A 22,666-nucleotide genomic window follows, 5' to 3' on the forward strand; every position below is an offset into this window, starting at 1 on the left:
ATTTGCTTTCAGCCCCCCTGCAGACTTTTTTTTGTTTTGCAATGCTTTGTATGTGCGTTCAAGCAGATTTTGCAGAATGCCAGAAGAGACCTCCTATCTCATTTACAGCTAATTGCTGTGTCAAATGCTACCATTTTCACATCAGTGAAGAAAGGAATGTTAGCAGGGTAAATGGGATCTGTAGCAAATCTTGTGCAAGTGTCCAAACTCTATTCAGTATGCATGCCAGCCAGCCATGCCCTCATGCAGGATCCTCCATTCCATTCCCCCTTCTATCTTGGTTCCCCATCCCTTCCCTGTGTTGCCACTCCACATTGTGTCACTACTGAGCATGTCAAACCTTGCAGGCCATTTGTTGGAAGGTGATTTTCTCTCCTCTGAAAGATTTTCTGCCCTGATTTTTGCAAACTCTGGGGTTCCACTAATCATGCTGATGCTTTCTTCTGGTTTCCTCACATCCCCCTTTCGGCTCTGCACCTGACTGGGTCTTTATTTGTTAACGATTTGCTCTGAAATTGCTGTGCACCCTTTAAAAAAAAATGATCGGCACAGCGAAGACTCTTTCCCCCAGGTATGTTAATTGCACACACAAATACTATACTTGTTAATCATAGGGGGGAGACAGAAAACAATTTGGGAATCCTTTGTAAAAACAAGTCTGTTTTAAAGCTCTTTTCCTGACAGTTAGATAGATCTTGCCTGCCCTCAGCTGGATGTAAGAGACATCTGCTTGTCAGAAGGTAGCATAGAACAGACGTTGCTGGGAGAAGGAGGGAGAGAGGAGCAAAATGTTGTGTTATATAAGCTACTCCTTCTTTAAAAACATTCTCCCTTCCTAGCCAGTGTTTCTATTCTATATGAATCAGAAGAGATTTCCCCCCCCCCACACACGCACACACAAATAATTCTGAAAGAGGCATAACTCAGGGAATGTCACAGTGGGTGATCCTGAAGAAACCAGGTTTTGTTATAAGAAAAGAAATATACAGAAAAGCTGTGTGATCAAGAATGTTCTTGTTTAACTTGTGTCCATTTCCCCCACTTCTACTTTTGTAGCATATAGATATCTGCACCCCCTCAAGAGAAAAAGAACATGTGAAGGAAAGAGTAGAGATGGCAGGCAAATAAACACAACATACTCAAGGCAGGCAAACTGCTGTGGTATTTGATACAGTGTGGTCTTGACTTGAGAACTTAATCCGTATTGGAAGGCGGTTCTCAAGTCAAAAAGTCTGTAAGTCAAGTCTCCATTGATTTACAGTGCATTGAAAACCGATTAATCCTGTAACAGGCCGTTTTTGTTCCATTTTGGTTTTTTTCTGGTCTGTAAGTCAAATCTCAGTCTGCAAGTCAAACCTAAATTTTGCGGCCAGGGAAGTCTGTAACTCAAAAAGTCTGTAAGTTAAGCCGTCTGTAAGTCAAGGGTCCACTGTACAGTGTGAAGAGATTGCATTAAGATGCTGTGAAAGTACCAGCAGCTTTTTCAACTTCCACTTGCAAGTCCTTCCAATCAAAGCACCATTAGGGGAATGGCTGAAAGACCTGCTTATGGTCCTGGACCTAAGAACAATATTTTCAATAGAACCAACAACCTCTCCTCCCAGATATTATTGCACATAATAGAAACTGAAAAGGAGGTGGGGCTTGACGCAAAGCAGGGAAGGTAGTGCCTTTCAGATCTCTAAGAAGGCATCCCTTTCCATCAACCAGATAATGGGGGCTGAAATGCTCCACCATGGGTGTCATCAGGAGAGATAACACCCCAGAAGACATTAGGACCAAGTGGGAGCAGATACATGGAGGAATCTGCTTGTTTGCTCCAAATGTCTCAACAAGCTGTTATCTGGATTGAGCATTGGTCACCATGTTGCAGACACAACACAATTTGTGAGTACCCAGAACTGTTGTCCCAGAGTGATCAAGAAGAAGAAATATTTGGGACTTCCGGCTTGACGTCGCGACGAGACAGCAGCAGGAGGACAGAGCTCTGTCCCCCGGGCTGAATTCTGACCTTGTTTGGGACACCATAGGGTGTCGGAACCACCCTGGAGGGGTGGTGAACTGGGGGGAAGCCTGTTGATCACGGGGGGGGGGTGGGGTGGCCCCCCCGTTCGATCCAGGAAACTCCCTAATCAGCCAACGGGCAGAAATAAGCAGCTTAAGGGCTTGCTTGCAAGTCGTCGGCAGCCGGCTAAGAGAAGCAACGATCAGCATCTGGCATCGCTGTTTACCATCGGGTGAGATTTTTATAACTAATTGCTTATGTACCCCTGGAGGAAACAATTCCTATATATGGAAAAAAAAGAATTGCTATCTATCTCAGAAACTATAAAGCGGCAAAAAATCTGGTAAGAGGGATAGCTGATGGAAAGGAAATAACTTTTTTTTAAATATTTTTTTTATTTATTTATAACTATAACAAAAAAATCATATACATAAAACATATACACTTACAACACAATAACAGTGTTCCCCACCACCATATACGGGACCTCTTGCCATATTCTTCTTTTTCTTCTTCTTCTCATTCTTCTTCTTCTATTGTCCTCCTCTCCAGAACTGCATAGATTCTTGATTTGGAGCTCTCCCTTTTCCCCTTATTAACACATATTCCAAAAATTTGCCCCATATTACATAAAAATTATTCTTTTTCAACTCTCCTTTCTTCATCTTTAAATTACAAGTTAATTTATCATTTAATGCTATATTCCATATTTCTTTATACCATTCTTCAATTTGTAATTCAGTCTTTAATTTCCACTGTCTAGCAATAATCAATCTAGCTGCTGTTATTAGATTAGTTATCAATTCTTTAATCATTTTGTCATATTCCACATTCTCATATACTGATAACAAAGCAATCTCAGCCTTACATTCTATATCTTTTCCACAGATACAACTTAATTCTTTAAAAATTTGTCTCCAAAAACTTTGTACCTTTTCACATTCCCACCACATATGAAAGTATGTACCAACTTCTTTCTCACATTTCCAACAGACATTCGGATGACTGGTGTTGATTTTGTTTAATTTTACCGGTGTTAAATACCATCTTAAACTAAGTTTAAAAATTTTTCCTTTATTCTTACTGACATCAATCTTAAAATCCTCATTTTCCATATCCTCCTCCATTCTTCTTCATTTATTCTTTTCCCAATATCTTGTTCCCACACCAATTTCAATCCTTCTTTTTCACTTTCTTCTTCCTCTAAATTAAGAAGTGAATAAATTTTACTCACTGTACCTTTTACTGAGTCAGTCATCTGAATGTCCTCATATGAGAGTAAAAATTGCTCAAATTTTGTGTGTTCTCTACCTTTATTATATTTATTTGCCCATTCCTTAGTCCATCTTTCCAGTTGTACATAGTTCAACCATGAAATAGTCTTGTTTTGAAATACTTGTTTCATTTGATCTATCGATCTCATTTTATACAGCCAATCTTTCAGTCTAATCACTTTTTCTTCTTTAAATAAATCCATATACACCTTCATATTGGTAGGAAAATCTTCTATTTCTGTCACTAATCTAAATGGAGAGTATGATGAACATAAATTCTTTTTATACTTATACCATATATTTAACAGTGTCTTTAAAAAAGGATTATTAACTTGACTTATTTTGTCTTTCTTACCTTTAGCAAATAAATATTTTTCTATATTTCCTTGTAATTCTGATGATTCCATTTCCCACCAAATTAACCTTTCCGGATTATATATAATTTCACCAATAAACCTCAGTTGGTTAGCTAAATAATAATTTCTTATATTTGGCAAACCTATACCACCTTTTTTTGTTGTTTTATACCAATACTTTTTATTTATTCTAGATTTCTTCCCTTCATTACAATATTTGTTAACTATTCCTTGCCAATATTTCAACTCATCCTCTGTTAACTGCATTGGTAACATTCTGAATAGAAAATTGATTTTTGGTAAAATTTTCATTTTTACCAATGCAATCTTTCCAAACCAAGATAATTTGAACTTATCATATTCTTGTAGTTTCTTATTAATTATTTCCTTTAGTTTGTTATAATTATAATCCTTTATCTTTTGAATATTTTTCGCTAAATCTATTCCTAAGTATTTAATTGTTTTACATATTTTAAAGTCATGTTTTTCAGTAAACTTTTCTTGTTCTATTCTACTATAATTAAACAACATTAAGTCAGATTTTTGCCAGTTTATGTTTAATCCGGTTATTTTTCCAAATTTTTCTAAGTGTGTTTTAATTTTATCTATACATTCTAACGGGTTTTTCACTGTCAATAAGGAATCATCCGCAAATAAATTAATCTTTGTCTTCTTTTCTCCTATACCTTCAATTAAATCATTGTTCCTAATTACATTTGCCAACATTTCAATAACCAGGCAAAACAGAACTGGAGAGAGAGGACAACCTTGCCTAGTACCTCGGCCAAGAGCTATTTGATCTGTCATCCCATCATTAACTATTGCTACAGAGGTATTCTCTAAATATAATTGATCTATTATCCCCCTAAACTTTTTTCCAAAACCCCAACCCTTTAACAAAGTCTTTAATGTTGGCCATTCCACACAATCAAATGCTTTAAATATATCTAATGATAAAATGCCTGCCTTCAGTTTATTTTTTTCTATATTGTGTATAATATTCAAAACCCTCCTTGTTAAGTTTTCCATTTGCCTACCTTTCAAGAAACCATTCTGATCCTCTTTGATATATTTTATAATAAATTTATTAATTCTATTTGCAAGTATTGCTGTAAATATCTTTGCATCCTGATTTAGTAAAGAAATAGGCCTATATGAACTTGGGTCTGTTAGATCTTTATTAGGTTTTGGGATAAGAGTTATCAATGAATGTTTCCATGAATCTGGTATCCTCTCTCCTTCCAAGATTTCATTATAAAGCACTTTTAATTTAGGGATCAATATTGATTTAAAGGTTTTATAGTATTCCGAACCTAATCCATCAAAACCTGGGGTTTTACCATATTTTAGTTTATTAATTATCTCTATAATCTCTTCCTCTTTTATTTCTTTATCTAAGTCTTTTTTATTGTTCTCTGATATTTCACTCTTAACATTTTCTTTAATATAAGTTTCTATATCTTCTTTTGATGCATTATTACTTTTATATAAATTTTGATAAAAATCTTGTATAATCTTTAATTTTTCTTCAAGAATATTACAGTTTGGCATTGTGAAGCTTGAGAAACTTTCCTGTGAGTTATATTTGATAAATCTGGACTCTGTTTTGACTACCTGAAGTCACTTGGCATGGAGCCTAGGAGGGGTGACCTTGAACACTCTGATGTTATTTCCTTTTGACTTTCTTTGAGCCTGGCTGGAAAATTAACCCTAAAGTGGACCTTTAAGGCCATCAGGCCGCGGATACAAATATTGCACCCTACCCTGGTATTTTGAGGGTTCAATTTTGGTTCAGGCCTATTTAGCCAAAGCGGACTTTTTGAAATGACTCTGGAAACTTTGAATATCTGTTTATAAGCATTTGGGCAGCTGAAACAGAATGGCACAACAAGGACAGTTTTGGAATGGAATAAAATCTACCCTTCAAACAATACTAGAAATAGTGAGATCTCATTATCAAGAGGCAAAACTATCCAATCAACATCAGAAGAACTATAGTCCTCAAGCAACAGGGAACAACAAAGAAGGAAATGAGAGTATCTCAGATGATGTATGCCAATTAAAGCAGGAGCTGGAGGAAGTTAATCTAAGAGAAACGTCAGTCTTGGACCAGAGGAGAGTACTAAGGGAAGACAAAGGGGGAAAAACAGCAAAATTAACCAAAAAAAGCCTGGAAGACCTATTGAAGATAGACCAAGTACATAAAGAGTTAGTGGACATAAATCAGAGGTACAAAATGGTTTCAGAGGACATGAAAGATGGCAGAATGCTTAGAGACACAGAAATATTAAATGAGAGAAGAGAAATTAGAGAGGGAATTACCTAGAAAGATGAAAAAAGGGAAAACAAGGAAGGGCCCCTTAATATTGAAAACATGTAAATATTTAATATCTGGAACTGTAAAAGGGTATATTCTGTATATTAAAAAGGAGAATTAAATTGAAATAAGGGATCCCTAATCAGGGTAAAGATGTAATATGGTGGTTTTTTATTTTAGGTAAACTAAACTAGATATAAAGCTGGGTCATGGATCTGGAACCACTTTCAATAAGAATGTTATTAGAAGACCTTGAGAATATTATATAATATGAGAGTAATATTATGATAGTAGTAGTCATATTATATACTAAAATTTGTATATGAATGGTTTGAATGTTTGAAAGATGTTTGGAATTTGGGGGGATAACCAGGATGACACTGAGATGTAAAAAACAAATAATTGTAAGCAAAGCATGTAACACGATGTTTGACAAGCACAAAACAATGTAGATAGATTGAAAAACTAATAAAATGTTTATAAAAAAGAAGAAGAAATATTTGGACTGGAGTAAAGAGGCTCAATAAAGATAAGAAATCAGACTTTTAAACAAGAAAATTTCTGGGCTTTGCTTTGGGTGGTATACATAGCTACACCTTTTCATAGTTAAAGAAACTTAACATGGAGGGAAAAGGAAATGTGAGAATATTTTAATAGATTGGAGGCCATCCTCTTTAAAGAAAAATTGTAGAAGAAATAAAGAGAATAACTAATCCCTTTTTGAATAACATGTTAGAATGTTGAAATAACATAGATATAAATTGGGTCCACTTATTTCACCACTACAACAAGTAGTGGAGGCTCAGAGCTTCCCTAAAACTCTTAAAACTAAACTTAAAGAAGTATTAGTAGAGAAAGGGTTAAATACAATAAGGCCTTGGATGAAAGATGAAAGATAAAAATACTATAAAGGACATTTTGGGGGAGGAAGAGTGGATATCTTGGCTAAATATACTCCAAATGGAAAGCAGAACAAGGGAGTGGACCAGAAAAGTAGGAGAAATTAGAAAACTGATAAAATTTGAGGAGATTATTGAGCAAAGACAAATTCAAGAGGAAGGAAATAAAAGAAAGGGCACAGTTAGTGTAATTTATAATACTTTAACAAATGCTGGATTTGAAAAAGCTATGATGAAAAACCAGAGGACTTAGAGGAAGTGGTCAAAAGTGAGGACTGAAACAAAATGTGGTCACGAATAATAATGAAGAATATGTCTATAAGGGTAAAAGAAAATTGTTATAAGGTCGCATGGAGATGGTGCCTTACCCCAGCAAGACTGAATATTATAAATAAAAATGTACCATCTCAATGATGGAGATGTAAAAAGGAAAAAAGAAGTTATTTACATAGGTGGCGGACTTGTGAAATAAGAAAGAAAGAATGGGCACTGGTTTTCAAAGAAATTAAAGAAATTATTGGATATAACATTCAAACATCACCAACTATTGGCCTTTTAAATATAATTAAGAATGATCATATTAAAAAGAACATAAATAATTGCTATTGGGATCTACGTATGGAGCTTTTACTACCTATTACAGTGGTGCCCCGCATAGCGAGGTTAATCCATTCCGGATTAACCTTTGCTATGGGGAAACATCGCTGAACGGAATGGAAAAGCCCATTGGAACGCATTAAACTTTGTTTAATGTGTTCCAAATGGGCCCCAAACTCACCGTTCTGCGATGTTTCCCCATGTTCCGGTGGCCATTTTGGGTGTTCTGGCGGCCATTTTGGGTGTTCCGGAGACCATTTTGGGTGTTCCAGTGGCCATTTTGAGTGTTTTGGTGGCCATTTTGGGTGTTCCAGCAGCCATTTTGGGTGTTCCGGCGGCCATTTTGGAACCGCCGAACAGCTGTTCCCCCATCGCAATGCGATAAAACATTGCATTAGCGATCGCAAAATCCGCACCGCTATGCGGATTCATTGTTAAACAGTGCACTCATTATGCGAGGCACCACTGTATCTGTAAATCTCCCGGGTGATCAGAGGATTATGTACAGATGCTACTTTCTGACAATACCCCTTATATTATGAGACAAGTGGCCATATGTTGTGCTACAGCAATGGTTATTCATGTTCAGATGTTTGGGTAGGTAATTTTAGATGGATAATATAATGCTTTTAATATAACACTGGCTAAGGTTTTATACTAAGGATTTACGATGCTATTAACTGAAAAGTAGTGATTGTTTTATCATGTTTTAATGGAAATTCTATAATTCTGCTTGATTTTATGAAACTACAATTATATGTATGTATTTTATATTGATTTGGTTTTACTGGTCTTTGATCGTAATAAAATATTAATTAATTAATTAATTAATTCACAGGTGTTCTTGGTGGATACATGGGAGAGGGCCTGCTCTGTTGCTGCTCCCAGACTCTGGAATTCTCTCCCAGGGGAAGCCAGGCTGGCCCCATCAATGTTATCCTTCCATAAGCAGGCAAATACCTTTCTGTTCAGGAAGGCTTTCCCTTAATAATTGGTGGTCTGAGAGGAGTTTTTAAATGAATGGCTGTACTCTGTTGTTTTAAATGTGTTTTAGTATTGATTTTATTATTATTTTTAATGCAATGTCTTATTTATTTATTTACAATATTTTTAGACGCGCCATTATCAGTGGTCTCTGAGCGGCGTACAACAATATTAAAACTTAAAAAAAAACATTAAAATGATTAAAAATAAGCAATGTCATAATAATATCCTTGTGACGTTCCACCCAGTGTCCCCTGTTTGTTTCCCCCAAACACAGGATCACTCTCTGGATGTGCTTACTCTTTCTTGTGCTACCACCAGTGGATCTCTCATCCATACATGCATCAGACATGTGCTGCCGATATAACTTGTTTATTTATCTTATGGTTTTTAAATCACTGATGTACTTTTATGATTGTTTAAGATCACTCATTAAACTTCTTATATTTGATTACACTTTTGCTTATTCAGGTGTTGAATTTACTTATTCACATTAACCAATTCATTAATATTCTCTATCTATTTAGCTTTACTCTTCCATTTATCTCCTCCTCATTCTCTCTAACTCTCCAACTTTCCAGTTCTCTCCTCTCTCTAACTCTCTCCAAAACTCCTCTCTAACTGCCTCCATCTAACTGTCTAATTGACTCCGCCCCTCCTGTCTTCTCATAGGCTCCTGCACTTGAGCTTCAGTTATGATAGACAGGAATGATGTGGGCATTCTGCCACAATCCTATATTAAAAACAGTCATTAAAACATTAGTATTAATAAATCCTGCTGCTCATATGGCCAGCTAAAGAATACTATTTAATTAAAATGCTGGCTAAACAGAAAGGTCTTTGCCTGGTGCCGAAAAGCCAAAAGTGTTGGAGCCAGGCAGATCTCTAGAGGGAGAGTGTTCCAAAGCTGGGGGGGCAACAGCCGAGAAGGCCCTATTTCAGCAAGCCATCCCCCTGACCTCTTTCAGCGATGGCACCTTCATAAGGGCCTCCTGGCGTGAAATTAGAGGATGGGCAGGCACGTATGGAAGAAGGTGGTCCTTTAGGTAACCAGGTTCTAATCCATTTAAGGCATTATATGTCAAAGTAAGCACTTTGAATTGGGCCCGAGCAGCAACCGGAGCCAGCGTAAATTTTTCAGAACTGTTGTGATAGGAGCCCATGCGGCGGCACCACTTACCAGCCGTGCAGCCCTGTTCTGTGCCCGTTGCAGTCGCCGGAACATCTTCAAAGGCTGCCCCACATATAGCGCATTGCAGTAGTCCAGTCTGGTTACCAGTGCATGTGTGACTGTTGCCAGGCTCTGCTCATCCAGGTAAGGGAGAAGTTGATATATTCTCCATAGCTATAAGAAGGCACCCCTGGACACCGAGTCCACCTGGGCTTCCAAGATCAGACCCCGGGTCAAGGTGCACCCCCAGGCTGTGGACCCTGTCCTTTATGGGGACTGTAACCCCATCTAAGGCAGAGAAATGGCCCTTTAACCTATCTGGCGGAGCACCTACCAGCAGCACTTACAACTTGTCTGGATTGAGCCTCAGTTTATTGCCCCTCATCAAGTCCATTATCGAGTCCAGGCACGAGTTCAGAATGGCGACTGCCACACCTGGATTGGTGGAGAATGAGAGGTAGAGCTGGGTGTCATCAGCATCCTAATGACCTCCCCAAGCAGTTTCATGTAGATATTGAATAGCATGGGGGACAGTATAGAGCCCTGAGGAACCTCATGATGCAACCACCATGGATCAGAGATACTGTCCCCCAGCACCACCTTCTGGACTCGATCAGCCAGGTAGGAGCAGAACTATCATAAAATGGTGCCTCCCATTCCCATCCTAGCCAATCTGTCCAGAAGGACACCATGGTCGATGGTGTCGAAAGTCGCTGAGAGGTTCAGGAGAATCAACAGGGATGCATTCCCCCTGTCTTTCTCCCAGCAAAGGTTGTCAAACAGGGTGACCAAGGCAGTTTCCGTCCCATAACCCAGCCTGAAACCTGATTGAAATGGATCCAGAAAATCCATTTCATCCAGGAGAGCTGGAGAAAAATATTTCAAAATATTTCTATACCTACCATTTTTTAGCTTTTACATATTGCATTTTTAATTATGTAAACCACCTTGGGTTCTTTTTAAGGAGAAAAGCAGGATAAACATATTTTAAAAAATAAAATATATAAATAAATATTAAATACATTTTAAAATCTGATGGCACTGGTTGTTAGCCACCTAGAGTGGTCCTTTCGGACCAGATAGGCGGGGTATAAATCAAATAAATACATAAATAAATAAATAAATAAATAAATACATCTGCACTGAGAGGTTGTTAATGCCTCTGTATGGAAGGATATGGTTCCCACGGAATTTGAAGCAATGGTGAAATTTTTACTGAGAAAGAAAAAGAAACACACACACAACAAATTTGGACCCCAAATGATTATCTAGTGTCTAATGTATCAGTCTTGAGCAAGGTATTGTAATAGCTGATGGTTCTCAATCCACATGATAATTACCATTTGTTTTTCTGATTATCTGGAACTGTTCAAATTTGGGTTCTGGCCTAGTATAGAGACTATCTTGATTACCCTGATGTATGACCTAATGAGAAGAAATAGAACTCTTTAGTTCTCCTGGACTTCTCAGTGGTAAAAATCAGGCTTTGACCAGCTACCAGTTTTAGTATTTTTCTGGGTGTGGTGACAGCTCTACTTTGCAAGATGGACTAATGCTTTATAGATTTTTGGACTCCCTGGACACACTGCCAGATCAGTTTAAACTGGAATTCTGGGGGGGCACCAGAGCCAAGAAAGTTCCACAGTCCTCACAAGACCTGACTCTCCTGAGTCTACCCACTCTGGGATAAGCAGGATAGGTTGGTTGAGCAGCTAAAGAGGGAACCCCTGAACCTTATCATCGTCACAACAACCTTGTGAAATAAGAAGCTGTCCTACAGATTTCTGCGAGAAGAATATGCACATCTGTAAAGCCATCTGAACACCCACACATGGGATGTCTAAAATCTTAATAGCAGAAGGGAGATCAGGATAGTGTGGTTATCTCATAAGAATTTAATACTGAAGCAAGAATGGGGACAAACCAGAAGAACAGAAGAAGAAGCAAAAGGGCAGAATGACCTCCCAAAGGGGCAGCATTCTGGGAGAACAGGACAAACAAGCCCAAAACTGCACTTTTCTTCCTAGCTCACAAAGCAGTGGGAATAGCAGTAATTCAAGATAACATTTGTTCATAAGGCAAATCAGGTGGGAAGATGGCGAAGTGAGAACAAAAAGACAAAGAAAAAGTCAGACTGAAGTGAGGTCAAAGCAAGGAAAAGATGAAAGAGGCAAATGTTTTTGAGTTGAGAATAAAATATGAAGGATGATGGAACAGTATGTGAAAGGCTGATGGAGTACAAGATATTCAAAGAGAAAAGGAGACATTCAGGAGAGGGCTGGAACTTGATTTAGACAAAACAAATGGCACCAGGAAAGAAACAAAAGCAGGACTGTATTGGAAGTTTGCTCAGTTTTAGGGCAGATGTCGACAGGATGAATAGGTGGAAAGATAATTTGGGGGGTTTGATAGATGAGTTGCTGCCAGAATGCCAGAAAGAATTAAAAGTGGAGCAGACGTTTTAGGAGAAATGCAGTGGGGATATGAGGGGGGAAATGGAGTCCTATTAGTCAGAGGAACAGGAACACTCATGTCCATCCTTTTTGTATTAGTGGGAGTTAGGAAAGAAGACGCCCCCATGTATAAGATGCCCCCAATTTTTCTAACCCAAAATTAAGAAATCTAAGTGGGGTTTAGCAAGTGTAGGGGGAAAGGGATCAAAGCACTGCAGTATCGCTTTGATCCCTGCTTTCTCCCTTCATGCTAAGCCCCATGGGGCTTAGCAAAAGGAGGGGAAAAGGGATCAAAGCAATCCTGTGACTGCATGATCGTTGTGATCCTTTCCCCCCTTATACATCCATGGGATTGCTTTGATCCTTTCTCCCTACACTTGCTAAGCCTCATGGGACTTAGTAAGCAGAGAGGAAAGTCATCCTGCAGTGCTTTGATCCTTGCTTTCATTTTGCTATGGCTTAGCAAGTGGAAGGGAAAGCAGGCATCAAAGCCCTGCAGGATCACTTTGATCCCTGTTTTCCCCTCCACTTGTTTTTCTCTCCTCAGCTTACTTCCGTGTATAAGATGACCCTCAAGTTTTAGTCTAAAGATTTTAGACAAAAATATAGTCTTATACATGGAAAAATACGGTACCTCAAACGGTTAAGAGAAAAGTGGGGGAAAGATGAAAAAGAACAAGGGAAGGGACACAGCCCAAACAAGCAGAGAAAAAAAGGAAGTAGAGAGTTTGGAAAGAGAACTTGGCAGACACAGAGAAGATTGTGAGGATGTGGGACAGAAATATAATAAAGTATAGAGGAGGACATAGCTGAGACATAATTTCACACAAGCTTAGGCCCTGGTCACACAAGGGAAATGTTTTCTAGTTCTTCCAATAATCTCCATATCTCTGTTGTACTGAATTGTGGTCAAGTGGTTTATATTCTGGGACAAACGTCCCAATAACTTTTAGCACTACCAATTTATTTATTCCTATTTGAATCATTAAGCCTGACTACACCATGGTAATGGTTCATTTTCTCTCTTGCTTCAAGGGCCAATTCATAATATATATACTGCATATATTATAAAAAATACTATATTTATTGATACATGGATATATCAGGAACAAGGCTCCCTCTAAGGTGTGTGACTGCACAAGTGTGTGTATGTGACTCTGTCCCCCTCTGCACAGCTTTCTTCTGTCCATGTGCACCCACAGCAATCAATGCCAAACTCTTGCATGCGGTGGGGCAGTCTTGTCCACAGGGAGGTTGAAACTCAACCAGTGAGGCTGAAAATTAAAGGGAACGTTGATTGGGATGAGGTTTCTATTTAGGAAAGTGTCCTCTGTTGCACTGGCTGCTCCTGCAGAAATGCATAAATATACTTGTATTACTCACCAGTAATGTAATGCGGCAGCCCTCCAGTGACATACTTTTACCAACGTATCAATGCATGAGGCATGAGAAATTTTAAAAATTAATATGTGAGCCACAGTAATGGTGGCCCCCTTACTGGCTTCAATTCTGAAAAGAAGCAGGGCAGGTAATGCACACAGGCAACCCCAGTGAGGAATGCACCGGTGCTACAAAGGTACAAAATAACACAACTGTCTGGTGATAGGAAAATGTTCCACAGTTACACCACTGGAATGGAAAATGTCTTGAGCTTGACTGTGCATCAAGTGACCAGGAAAAAAGTAACAAATTAACTAGGGGATAACTAGAGAACATTTCCCTCATGTGACCAGGGCCTTAATTTGGGGACCATGGGAAGAAACAAATTTAATATGTAAGACTGTATCTCCATCTCTGTTGGAGAGGTCAGTGTAGTGAATAATATAGATGGATATCCAGGATAAGGAAAGGAAGGAGGAAATAATGAAGGAGGTGAATGCATTGGTGACTTTAAGAAACAGTGGGACATAAATTATCTGTTGTGGTGAGAACAACTGTAGGGGAATGCAAACCTAGCTTTAAAATGTATAAAACTGAAATCCAGACATATCAAAAGGTGGTTCATAACTTCTTAAAATATATATATATATATATGTACCAAAAACTACAGAAGATGTTAAGAATGGACAAGCAGCAGCATCAAAAGTGGACCTCCAAATAGAAAAAGAGAAATGGAAATCCAGCTGTTCTCCAAGGATGATATGATGGAACTGAGGGAGAGGGAAGAAAAATTGGAATGAACCCCAAGGAATTTCTTCTCCAATCCAGTCCTTTAGGGTAATTGCTGTCATCCGTAATCGGGGGGGGGGGGCAGAAGCAATATGAGTCTGAATGCAATAAAGTCATTAGTGCAGGTTATCTTCTTCCTCCTGGTGATCCATCAGTGTAGCTAGGTCACCAGGGCTTTTTCTCATCTGATACACTCAGGTACAGCAATTCTGTACTTGTACAAGTATGTTTTCAGGCCAATTGTAAACTATCCCCATTCCCTGTAAAGCTCCATATTGCTAGCTAGGGGGACAAGCAGCCAAGTTACGTATGTGGAGGACTGCCTATACCTCTGTGAACATGCCTAGGCCCTAAGATTGACTCTAGAGGCCTGGCCCATGTGCCTGTAAGTAAAGCTAATGAGAAGTAGAGAAATGAAGTTTCATATGATAGTCCTTTTCCCACTGTGTGTGTGTGCGTGCGCGCACGTGCACACATGTATGTTTCCCTCCCTTATTGGTTTGAAATGAGCCAGAAACACTTGATTGTCAAAGGATACTTTTAAAACACAGCCACCTTTCATAGTATACATTTCTTATAGCAGTTGTTTCTGTGCTGTTTTTTTAAATGTATTTTATATTCTTTATTACTTTTGCTCCTTGTACCACCAACTCAGGAAGGTTGTGTCCTAACATTTAAAATGAGAATTCATTGACCCTAACAGACCTTGATTGGGAAAGCAAGAACTGAATTAATAAATTTGTTGGATTGAGAGAAACACCTCATCACCTGCTAAACAATATATATTTCTATTTAGGAAAGTGTCCTCTGTTGCACTGGCTTTTCCTGCAGAAATGCATAGATATACTCATATTACTCACCAGTAATGTAATGCGGCAGCCCCCCAGTGACATACTTTTAACAACGTATCAATGCATGAGGCATGAAACATTTTAAAAATTAATATGTGTGCCACAGTAAATATATATATTGCCAAACTCTTGCTTGTGTCTGCCCACATCCGGAGGAAGAAAATGTTGGAGAACTGCTTAGAACATCCAGTTCCCATTCTCATCCAGCAGCCAAGAAACCTCTAGTCCCCTTTGGAAACTAATTGCATTCTTCCTTCATTAATTAGCTAATGTTTATAAACTGTTCCAAAGATGAAAATGTCCCTGACTGGTGTGGATAATTTAGCATTACCTCTCTGGCTTGAAAAATTATTATTCAAAGTGCTAAAAGTACAGTTCTGTACAGGTGGACATCTGACTAGGGGGCTTGACAAGACCAGCAATAAATCAATATCCCATCTGCTGACACAGAACCAAGGCGAGATGTGTTAATATTTCTGATGAAGGAAAATGATCCAGCAACCATGGCCACTTGAAAAAAAAATGTGTACTACTTTTTAGTATCTGTTGCTAAGTGTGCTTTGAACATTGGTAATAAGAGGGAAGAGCATCAGAGGTTCACCTTTTAAAAAAAGAAGGGGAGTAGAGGAATTGGCCCCTGCCTCCACCTGTTGCGCACTCCTGGTATGAAGGGACTTTGCAATAACAAGTTGCCACCATTCTAAGGATGGTAAATTGCAGGGATGTAAAGCAGGGGACGTGGTGGCGCTGTGGGCTAAACCGCAGAAGCCTTTGTGTGCTGCAGGGTCAGAAGACCAGCAGTCGTAAGATCGAATCCACGCAATGGAGTGAGCTCCCGTTGCTTTGTCCCAGCTCCTCACCAACCTAGCAGTTCGAAAGCATGTAAATGCGAGTAGATAAATAGGTACCATCTCGGTGGGAAGGTAAAACAGCGTTCCCTAGTCATGCTGTCCACGTGACAACGGAAACTGTCTTTGGACAGGCGCTGGCTCTATGGCTTGAAAAGTGGGATGAGCGCCGCCCCCTAGAGTCAGACACGACTGGACTAAAAATGTCAAGGGGAACCTTTACCTTTAAAGCACGTTTGCTATATTCTTCATTCTCATCAGTTGAGGCTATCAAGACTTAAAGAGATACCTTGATGAGGAATTTTCAAACCCACAGAGATTTTTGGTTAAGAGCAAGCACTATTTTTGCTCACTGAGAGCTCAGTCAGTTTCACAAACTCTCTACCAGAAACCAGTGTCCTTTCCCTTTGAGAAACCAAGCACAAAAATATATAACAGTTGATTGCTAAAAGAGACTCACACATCTCTTCTGGTGCTTCTAATTTTTCAAAGCCCATGTGATAAACCAGTAACCACCACCTGTTTGTCTACACTGTAGGATTTGTAGTAAAGTGTTTGCTGTGTTAAATTGTTAGTTTGCACAATTTTGCTTATTTTGTTCAAAAAAAGAGAAAGAAAAGAAACACATGCTCTTGTTCTTGTCTTCTAGTGTGCCACAAAATACCTCACTCCCGCACGGGGCAGGGAGAATTATTTTGCAGTCCTTTGCCCTCATTGGCAATAAGAAGACAAACAAGAATTTACATGCCCACTTTGCTTCTGTCTATATGCCCAGAGTAGCATTGTTATGAAGTCTTCATTAAGAAAGCAAAGGCACAGCTTGCATCTGATGTGATGGGCATAACCAAAGGAGGCTCTTTTGTGTTTTTTGTTAAAAAAAGAAAAAGAAAAAAAAAGAACAGAAATTATAACTAAAAGGGGGGCAGATGTTTCTTTACAGAAGTCAGGCAGGGGACCCTAACAGTTCTGGGTCGGTGAACAGCATGAAGCCCTGTTGGCCTCTTTGCTTCCAAGTAGCCTCCTTGTGATCCCTATAATTTTGCATTCACGAAACCCATCCCTTCCAGAATCAGAGTATCCCAGGTGGGCTATTTGCTCAGTCACACATGGCTTCCAACTTCAATCTGGAGAGAAGAAAAAAATAAAACAGCTGATCTCCTTGTGGATTTAAGAGAATAAATAAATACACACACACTACCAACAACAATTGTTATGCTTCTTTGACCACTGCTCATCTGCTGCTTGGAGACATGTCATGATCATGATGTGCTTTTTCCATCTGTTATCATTTTTGTCGCCTCATTTTAATCTTGGCTACTTTTTTCAACCAAAAAACAAAAATGTTAACAAGTAATATTTCTTATTAGTACTGAATACACATTTCAAGCTAATACCTACAAAAGTGCCATTTATTTCAGTGGCACTTCATTTCTTACTCATTATATAATTCTGATTTTAAAGAGTGATACATGTTCTCTAGCTTTCACAATAATATTTTGCTTCCTCTTCAGGACTACACAGAGGGAATGACACTCATCAACCCTGAAAGGGAAGGGCAGTATTTTCTAGTGCACATTATTTTACGTCTTCCATTATTCAGTTTTAGGACTGTACAGCATAAATCTTGAATAATGATAGTGAGGGAACTACTGTGTTTGTGAGCCATCTTGGGCTACAACAGGAATGGGTAATTTTCATGAGTTGAGGTGCCACCTTTGATGCCCTGAGCTTACTCCAGGCTATGTGCCTGCTTTACTGACAAAATGCAATTTCTGGAGAGTTCTACAATCACAGTTCATCTTGTTTTTATGAAGAACAATGCCCACTGATAACAATTGGATGTGGGCAGACACAGGAAAACAGAAGGCGTATGGACTGCACAGTATCTTCCTGTATACTAATGGGTCACATTGCTTGGTTGTTGTTAGCACAACCTTCATATTTTCTATGCATCCAGACAGCGATACTTGGAAGACTATTCTAGAGCACGTAGGTAAGCAGGACAAAATTATCTATCTATTTATAGCATTTATTTTATGCCTTTATGCCCACTATGGTTTCTAAAGCAAATTACAAGAGAGAAAGGTGACTGAAAGCAGATTAAGAACATTATTTTATTAAAACAGGTTAAAAACATTGTTTTAAAACAGACCTTAAACAATCTCTGGAAGCCAATTTTAAAAGCCAGTCCTAGAGAGCAACGCCTCTTCAGAACAATACCATTTTAGCTGCCTGTCTGAAGCTTAGATGGACCCATCCCAACATCCTTTAGGATGGAATTGGATGCTCCTGCAGGGAAGGACCAATCTCTTATACCTATCAAACTAGACTTGAGCAAGGTGTAAAAACTGGAGTGTATAGGATGAAGTGGTCTGTGAGATATCCTGACCATAAGCTGTTTGGGTATTTCAGTGCTATGTTAAATTACTGTGTCAAGGGCTAAAGGCAAGCCAGGTAAGAAGTGAAATAATGTCAATATATATATCACAATATATGTACTAAAATACATTCAATGAGTGAAACCAGAGCTTCAAAATAATATACTAAAATTATTGCCTTATTAGTTAGCATGTTACCTTCCCTCTCGGGAAAATTTAACATTGATGTTTTCCTATATGACAGTATTACCACCTACCGAATGTGTGGGTGGGGGTGTAGGTGGCCACCTGAGGACAAATTACATGGTTCCCACATGTGGTACTTTGCCAAGCTCTGCCTGACTTATGCTCGCCCAGTGGGAAGGAGAAGAGTTCAAAGAGAATCACAGAAGAAACTGTGACTGGAAGGAAGCCTGAAGAGAGAGACTGAAGAGAAGTAGAAAAGACTGGAGGAGAAAGATAGAAGATATAGAAAAAAAAAACTAGAAGCAGCCTGGAGTAAATTTCAATGTCCCCTGACCCCGGAATAAGACATGAGACAACAGTTTGGAATAAAACATGATCCACACTTTATTTATTATTCCATTAAACTTTTCTGGAAAAATTGGGGGGGGGGTACCTGCTATGGTGCAGCATCAGGTTCTGCAGAGGGGTCTGAACGAACTACTATCAATCTATGGACGAGTCCTGAGCCCCGAGATCTCGCAATCGTGAATACAGTGAGAACCCAGCCGTCCCTATTTTGACCACCCCCGGACTGTTGACTGTTGGTCCAGGTGCAATCCCAGCAGATCTTCTCCCCCAAGCACTGTAATTGGACGATCCACAGTGCTGGGAGATCAGATGAGCTATACCTAACCTGTTTGTGATGGGACTCACTGAACCCTGTTATAGCCGCACTACCCACTGCGGCAAGGGCAAGTTACGCTTAAGGCCCATGCCCGCCATTGAGCCTCTAATGTCAGCCAAAAATAATTCCATACCTCTGTCGGAGAGGTGTACTCCATCCGGGCAAAATAGTTCCAGCCTGTTCGCACGAAACTCGCAGTCGCCAATCACTGCTCCTAGGCTGTCAGCAACAGCTTTACAAACTTCTCAGTTAACCCACCTCCGTGTGGCGTTAACGCTTTGGATGTGACGTGCACCACGCCAAACAATTTGAGGGATGATTGTGGACCATAATATGCTCATCCTTGGGTACGACACCTTCAGCTACTTAAGATCCTGAGAGATGTCCAAAATCAAAGGTTTACCACTTTGCTTAACCAGATCATTACCTCCCAGATGTATTATCAGCACATCTCGGGGGTGTCCACTAAACGTGGTTACTCGGAACAACTGGTTCCATGACAGTCCACGAATCCCTTTCCACCTAATACAGACTCTTTCGGCAAGGCCCAAATCTGAGCCCCACGCTGTCTGGGCAGTGTATCTCGCTGCCCAAAAGACAAAGCTGTGGCCTACTATCATTACCTGTCGCTGATTCTCCTGCAAGATCAGACCTGTAAGACAAAATATGCACCTACCTAGACTTGAGGGAGTGTTCTTATGTATCTACGATAGTTAGTAGATGCCCAACGGCCTAAACGTTTGATGACTTCTGGAGAATAGCCTAAGGCACCCGCTGTTGACACCACACCTATCCTAAATGAGTGAGTTCCAAAACTCAAACCTTCTACCCCTACTCTATTTAAGGCTAAATCCATCACCTTCCAAAATTGATATCTTGTTAAGGGAATGCCATCCTGATGTATAAAGAAATTTCCTTTACCCTGGTCTGCCCCTCTATCCCGCTGATCTACCTTAGATCTGCAGATATGCACTCTTATTGAATCATCCATTAACATCACGTCCTGTAGTTGCAAAGCTGTCTGCGATACGTCCCCTTTCCCTGAGGCCATGACCTTGCTAATCCTGAGCACCCCAAAAATGTGAGTAATGACACTGCTTGAAACAATGCATTCTCATATGTGTCCCTGCAGAGAAGAGGCCATGTTTGGCACAACGTCTCTAACAGAGCTGGTGATATCAGTGTCCTGTCATCTTTAGTTCACCCTCTTTCTTTGCTCCATCCTTCGATCACTTTTCTGATGAGAAGGTCATTGGTGTGATCTTTAAGCCTGTGCATCTCAGTGTGGAAGGCCAATACAGATAACCTACCCTGGATAGAACCAAAGGCCAACCCCTTCCTATGAAGAAGTACTAAGAACTGCTATAGGTGCTCAACTGGGGCAGGCCAACTAAGCTCTAGCCCTATACTCTGTCTAAACTCCTGAAATACTATACTCACTGCCCAATAAGCTTTCCGAGTCCTCGTAGCCAAGGACAAGCCTATTGCTCGTTCTGCTTCAATTCGCCAATTTTCCAAACCTCTGTTGGAAGCGTCTCCAGAACGTTGTTGGCTCCTGGATCTAACTCTCTGAACCAGGTGATCTGTTGGCATGAGAGGGCATCGGCCAGGGTGTTATCCAGGTCCGGAATGTGCTTTGCATGAATCAAAACATTAAATTTTAATGCGAGCAGTGTAAATGTGCGTACGAGCGCCATAACACAGTCTGATCATGATGTAAGGTTGTTCACTATGTGAACATGCCAGAAGCACACAGACTTGTTAGCCCATTCCTGTATCCATAGCCACAAGGCCCCTATAATCGATTCCTAGAAATGTAAGTGCCGTTGCAGGCCCTTCTGTCTTTTCTTCGGCCAAAAGTATCCCTAACTCCCTAGCCATTGATTGAAAAGCATCTAAGATAAAAGCATACTGTCCAGTGTTGGCTACTCCACAAAAAAGATAATCATCCAAATACTGTAATGGGTGGTATTCCTGCATCCTATCCAACATCTGAGCTTCCATTCCAAAAATAAACTGAAACGCTCAGACGTGGCACAAGACACGGAACTTCCCATCGGAAAGGCTCTATCTACGTAGTAAAAACTTTGGCAATAAAATCCTAACAACTCAAAATCTAATGGATGAACCGGAAGAAAACGAAATGCTGACTTAATGTCGCATTTTGCCAGCTCCGCCCCTTGTCCACACTGACGAACCATGCGTACTGCCTTGTCAAAAGAGGTATATCATACTGTGCACAGTTCCTGTGGAATGGTATCATTCATCGACTCTCCTTCTGGGTAGGACAGATGGTGAATGAGCCTGAACTCCCCTTGATTCTTTTTGGGCACCATGCCCAATGGTGAAACCCTAAGGTTCCTTAAAGGTAGATGCAGATAAAGACCTAGGACCCTACCTTCTGACACTTCTTTCTTAATCTTTTCCTGCACAATCCTGTCCATACCCTTTACTGGCTTTAAGTTCCTTGCAAAGAACACTTTTCTTTCTCCTTCAGCCGGAATTCTAAATCCAAATGTAAAACCTTCCAAAATATATTGGGTGTCTGCTGGTTACGGGTAATCCGCTAACCAGTCCCCCAGTACCTCTAACTTAATTGGATTGGAGCCCTTTGCCAGGGGAAACCTCCTCCCCCGGCGGCCTTCTTATTATCTCTAGGTGTTTTGTTAGTGTTCCTCTGAGCTCTACCCCTAAAACAAGATGTGCTGGGGTGCTGCCCCTCGCACACTGAACATTCATGTCTGAACCTACACCCCTACACCACTATGAACCCTTGCATGAGCAGGTTCCCCTGGCATTACAGTGGTGCCTCGCTTAACGAGCGCACCGTATAACGACAAAATCGCATAGCGATCCATTTTTCGGATCGCTAATGCGATCGCTCAACGTTTTTTTGATAGGGCAAAATTCGTTTTGCGAAGATCGGTAAGCATTTCGCTTACCGATCTTCGCAAAACGAAGCCTGACGATCAGCTGTTCGGCGGCCAAAATGGCCGCCGGAAGCCCGGAAATGGCCCAAAATGGCCATGCGCAGCGTTTTCGCGCCCTTGTTAAGCGAGGCGAGGGCGCGAAAATGGCTGCCGGCCATTAAGAAGCATCGCTGAACGGTGAGTATTTGGCCCATTTGGAACGCATTAAACCATGTTTAATGCGTTCCAATGGAAATCCCTGCCCCGTTCAACGATGCTTCAGCATAGCGAAGGTTAATCCGGAACGGATTAACCTCGCTATGCGAGGCACCACTGTATAGTCCAAAGAAAGAAAGCAGGGTTGAACTGCTTGCCCCGTGCCGGCACGGGAACCTACAATCACGCCCTGCTTCTGGATTAGGTGACCGCTATCAACCCTTTCCCTAGGATTAGGTCTAGCTGGAGTCATGACTTGCAGCCACAGGCCTGGTAATGGCTCATCCCAGTGCAAATTGGGATGGATTGCACTACACATACAAAAGGTCTCGTCATATGTGAGTCAGGTCTGTCCTGCAAAGTCTACGTACCGCTCAGTAGATTGAATC

The sequence above is a fragment of the Pogona vitticeps genome, chromosome 5 (assembly GCF_051106095.1).
Source record: "Pogona vitticeps strain Pit_001003342236 chromosome 5, PviZW2.1, whole genome shotgun sequence".
In the NCBI taxonomy this organism is placed as follows: Eukaryota; Metazoa; Chordata; class Lepidosauria; order Squamata; family Agamidae; genus Pogona; species Pogona vitticeps.